Genomic DNA, 5,213 nt, shown 5'->3' on the forward strand with positions numbered 1-5,213 from the left:
CCTCTGCCCTGCGGCTGGGGCTACCAGCCGGGGGCCGCGCTGCCTTTGCCTCCGCACGCCGCCGCCGCTGAGCCATCGTTTTCACTGGGAAGGAGGGAGGGAGGGCAGCCGAGAGAAGGAGAAACTTTGTGAAAAAAGTCGTCCCCCCCAGCAGGGAAATGCCACCAGCTCGGGCGCTCACAAGAGCGGTGGCAGTTTTGGGGGGTCTTTTTTACACCGAAAGAAAAGCAAACGCTTGTGAGAAGCAGCGTGGCACGAGGGCGAGCTCCTGGAGAACAGCTGGGAACAGCTGGAGCCCGGCCAGAGCCCCTCGTGCTCCATCCCTCACACACACACACACACACACACACACACACACGGCCTGGGCTGTGAAGCCAGCCGCCCCCCTCCATCCCTGCTCCCTGCTGCGGCAAGGGTAGGATTTTTCCATAGCACTTATGTAAAATACTACTACTAATAATAATAATAATCACCAAGGGTAACACAATCCGCCCCTGTTATACAGCCTCCTTGCGCAAGCAACTGCCCCCGGCTATTGTGCAGGCTGGGAGGTGGCAGGGGAGGGAGAGAGATGCAGAGGAAAAAGGAGAAGAAACAAAAACCCGGCGTGGTTTTTAGTTTTTTTTGTGTGTTAGGGTTTGGTTGGATGCCCCTTTCTCCGAGGCAGCTCCCCCTTCTCACTCGGATCCTCTGGTTTCCCAACGCCCCCCGGCTCTGCGGCCACACACCCGGCACATGGGCAGACCTGTTTGCCTGGCACCAGAAACTCCAGCGTGGTCCCTGCCGCTAGGAGTCGGTGCAGAAGTGCCATTGGTTTCAAGCCGGGCTGGGAAGAAACTTCAAACTCCCTCCCAAACCTTCACGTAGCAGTGTAACCCTTTAGCAACTCTTCTCAAAGAGCCCACTCTGCAGAAAGGGCAGCTTAAAATAAGCCCCATGGTATCATACCTGGTAGCAACCCCAGGTGTCATACCTGCAGGTTGGGTTTTCGCTTGCATAATAATAACAATAATATCCCACCGCGAAGCCAAATTTCAGCCCACACAGGCAAGTAAAACTCCAGCTGAAAAGGGCTGACGCTTGCAATCATATCCAAAGCATCGCATCGCTCGTGCTATACAGAAATTCACGGGACACTGTATAATGAATAGGCTTTTTTTTTATATCTACTCCTTAAAATAATTGTAGCCCCCTCCTTACAATGCACCCTCTCCACCACCCACTAATAAATCTGCGACTGGTGTAAATAGCAAACCGTCTATCATATATATATATATTTCGAATTTCCTCTCCCCCACAAATTAAAAAAAAATCCCCTTACAAACTCAAGAAAAATAAATAGTCCCTTATAAACTTGGAATACCGAAGTTTCCTCACAATGTGTTACTTCACCTTTTCCTTGAGTTACAGCCTTCTGTGCCTTTCAGAGCTCGCCTTGGCCAAAAGAGGTTGCTCTTCTTAGCAATCGCTTCCAAAAAAATATATTCTATCTTTTTCCCTCCTAGTTGTTTTTAAAGTGAAATAAATCAAAATGGAAAAGATTTTTAAAGCAATCCAGCCCTAGAGGAGCTGCATGTAAGAGATGAATTTGGGAGGAAAGTGTCTGAAAGCAGGTGCTTTTCTCTCCCTTGCTGCCTCTTTTTATTGCTAGGGGAAAAGAAGGCTGTCCTCTGAATATATAGAGGGAAACCCTTTTGCCCTTTTTGAATGAGAATAACTCGTGACATCATTAGTTACCTTCCCATCACCTCTCCCTCCAGGCTCAGGTGCCACATGCCTCAGCCCTCTAGTCTGGGGCGATGCTCGAGGGGGGAGATCGGGAGGATTTTCTCTCTCTCGGATCTTGCTCTCACGGATCCTGAACCTTTTTAGCACTTAGGAGCCAGGAACCGACCCAGATCTCAGTGACCTCTGTGAGCATGTGGGGCTCCAGCAAACCCAGAGAGCTCCTACCACGCATCAGACCCTCTCTCGCACCAGGGATGCTGGATGATGATCTCAGGGAAGTTACTTCCCTGGCATTTTTGTGTTGAAACCCATCATTTCCGAGCATATGGCTCAAGAAGGGGGGGGGGGGGGGCACCCTGACCACCCCCTGAACCAGCTCCCTCTAAAGCTTTCCCTGTTTATATCTCAGCGGAAAGGAGCTGAGCTCTTGGTCCTCCGAGCTGCCTGGGGACATCAGTACTTGGCTCAGGGCTTCTTCAAAACAGCAGCAATCTCGATCTAGTGATGTTTTAGCACAGGGTCAACCAGCCCTGCCAAAGATCCAGGCTTGGGGAAAGGGAAGTTTTCTTTAGATCAAGGTCACTCATGTCTTGCTAGAGCCTTACCTTGTGTCTCAGACAGAGGCAATGCCACGGTCTTAACAAGGAAAACGGGGTCCTGCCGCTCTGGGCAGCAATTCTTTCCTTTTGGCCCCCGTCAATGCGAAGAAATCCCAGCCTTGAAAGCCAACCGGAAAGTTAACTAGCTTGTGGAAGCACCTTTCTTTCCCAAACCCCCGGGGCAAGTCAAAGCTTTTCTCTGTTGAAATCTTATGTTTTCTCTTTGTCTTCCCTCCCTCTATCAAAGACAATGTACGTTGGAAAGATGCCCTTGAATCATTGCTGGCTGGCTACGCCTTGATTTTTTTTTTTTTCCATTCAAAAAAACCCAAACAGGCGTAAATCAGTTTTCCTGTAGGAAGTTGACCTGGGAGCTTGGCTAAGAAAATTGGCATCCTGACATAACATTTAAAAAAAAATGTGGAAAATGGCCGTGGTCTGTGTGGCTGGGTGAGGAAACCCACTTTCCTACGGGACTGTGTTTCTTTCTTGCTTGATTTTTGTTAACACTTAGAAACAGCCCTCCTCCAGGGTGGGGAGAAGGCTCTGACTCCAAGCAGACTTGCTCCGCAATGGAAACTTCAGCCAGGCTCAAAGAACAAAAGCAAACAAGCAGGGCAGGTTCAGCTAATTTGAATCGAGTTATAACAACATCCCTGGAGGAGAAGGGGGGAGAAGGGGAAGAGAAAAATGAATTGAAAAGCCTCCCTGCTGTCTCTAAAAGCAGTGCCGCTTAGGAGCACTGCGAGCTTCACCTTCTGGTTTAAGAGCAGCCCCTCCCTGCCCCTTCTCACGCTGTCCCCAACAAGGCAGCTGTGTGACTTCCCCCAAAGGAGCTCTGTCCTTTTAGCAGCTGCACGCAGGCTGCCAGCACAGACCAGGAGCTGAAGCTTTTCCCCGAGAAAAAGGGTGATCAGAGAAACCTATTCGTGCAGCCTGACAGTTTCAGGAGGCTGCGTGCGGAGGGGGCATTTGCGGGGTAGGGTCTGCCAAGGAGGGGCGCTCCCCGGGAGTTGCGGGAATCCGGGTGTCGTGTAAATCGGGCTCCGGGAGGAAGAAGCCAAGGCGTAAACGCTCGGATTGCACTGAAGGCAGCTCCGCTTGCTGTGCATCCCTGCTCGCAAACGCTACTGGCATGCCCCTGCCCATGCCCATGCCCCACTTTTGCATGACCTATTGTTGTGCTCTTCCCGAAGCAGAAACTGTGGTGTCTGCTGTGAACAGCACTTCCTCCCATTTACTGACTTCCCTCAGACCCCCCATGCCAACTGGGTCCCAGGTAAGAGGAGTTTCTCAAGCAGGCTCTAACTTCTTTTACTCGGGTGAGGAGATCGCTTATAGGGAAAAGAAAGCGCCATCAGCAAGACCCAGAAGTTTCCCTGCACTGGATCTGTGCATAAATCCTCTAGATTATTAAGCAAGGAGCCAGCCGCTCACCAGAACTGCCTTTCTCACTCCCAGATGCAGTCGGAACTCCCGCAATTTAGCTATTAACACGATGCCCGGTTTATTTAAGCAGTATGTATTTCATTTAATGCAGTCAAGCAAAAAAAAAAAAAAAAAAAAAAAGGTTGTGTGGAACTGAATTAAGTTTTGCCAAATTCTGCTGTCTGGTTCCTAGAATCTAGTAGACACTGAAACAACTAATTTTCAAATTTGAGGGCAAGGACTCAGTTATTATTAATTCATAAAGTCTGTTCCTACTATATATAGTTCCATGGTGAATGCAGTTGGCATTCGGTGTTGGTGTAGACTGTGGATTATGGCAAGACTCCAGAGGATAAAAATCAAATCAGATTGTGGCTCCGATGGAGCTTTGTGAGTGCGTTGGACTGGCTGGTTAAACCCAGTGAGCTGTCCATGGTGGTTAAGGACTTCTTGATTTAGTTTTCCTCCTGTCATAGCAAGTCCCAGACCACCTTCCTATAGGTGTATTTTCTGCTAATATCATCCCTGTGGTGCTTTTCTGGTGGTTTTGAATACAAAAGGCATTTGTCCTCACTGGAGAAGGTACACATGGGCCATTTTAAAGATATCACCACATCCTGTATTAATGGCTCTATAAGCCTGTCCTTCGCAGGGGGGTGGTGGAGATGGAGAATTAATAGGACTTTTCCATTTCTAGCTACACTGTTGCTACTTAATCATAAATCCTAGGCAAGTAACCAAGAAGGTATTTTAGGTTCCTCTTCTAAGCAGACATACAAATATACATGGATCAAATTCTCATCAAAGTGCTAACAACAGCTAAGGGTCTTTAAGTATTTCCAGGATATCACCTCATAATCACCCTTAATAATTTCTAAAATGTTTACATTTAGAGTCCAATGCTCTTGGCCAGGTCTTTACTAAGCCCACATTTTCTTAACCTAATTTTGTTTGTTTGTTTGTTTTTGCCTGAACATAACTTAGACCTCAACAATGGGAAGGAATGCAGCTGTCCCATTTAACTTATACATAATTGATACTGAGTAGGGCTGGCTGGAAAACAAATATTCCATTTCATGAAAAATTCTGAGGTTTTAACATTTGTTTTTTTTTCCACTATGGAACAAAAAACATCCTTTTAAACATTTTTCAAGAGAAGAAAGAGAAGCATGTATCTCCTACCCCAGAATAGCTCAGTGCACTTATCTTGGATGTGGAGACCAAGGTTAAAGTCCCTGCACATCCTGATTTGGACCCCTAACCACTATTTACTGGCTTCTGGGGTGCCTGGCTCTCTCAATTCCATCTTGGACCTGAGATTCTTTCTTAATTTATTTTTGATAAACGAACATTTTTCAATAAGAAAAAACATTTAGGAAACATAGCTCTAAATTTTCTAAGTTTGTCAATCCCCAGGCTGCGGCCCAGTGGTGGGCCATGGCAGGGTGGCTGCCTATC

The 5,213-nt window shown here is 47.5% G+C and overlaps 1 protein-coding gene across 3 annotated transcripts in view; it reads right to left on the reverse strand.

The window, feature by feature from the left end:
• The window catches only part of PTHLH (parathyroid hormone like hormone), a 14,559-nt gene extending 12,068 nt beyond the window's left edge, over positions 1-2,491 (reverse strand). Inside the window, exons 1-2 of one of the 3 annotated variants that reach the window (XM_025209775.1) lie at positions 2,334-2,491; positions 1,393-1,501 (exon numbers count right to left, since the gene is read on the reverse strand). The gene's annotated coding sequence lies outside the window, so the exon portion shown is untranslated. Of the gene's footprint in view, positions 1-1,392; positions 1,600-2,333 lie in introns of those variants that run through there. The other 2 variants (XM_006028367.2, XM_006028366.2) reach the window with 2 other exon arrangements.
• Positions 2,492-5,213: the final 2,722 nt, after the last annotated feature.

Source organism: Alligator sinensis, unplaced genomic scaffold (genome assembly GCF_000455745.1).
Source record: "Alligator sinensis unplaced genomic scaffold, ASM45574v1 scaffold15_1, whole genome shotgun sequence".
In the NCBI taxonomy this organism is placed as follows: Eukaryota; Metazoa; Chordata; order Crocodylia; family Alligatoridae; genus Alligator; species Alligator sinensis.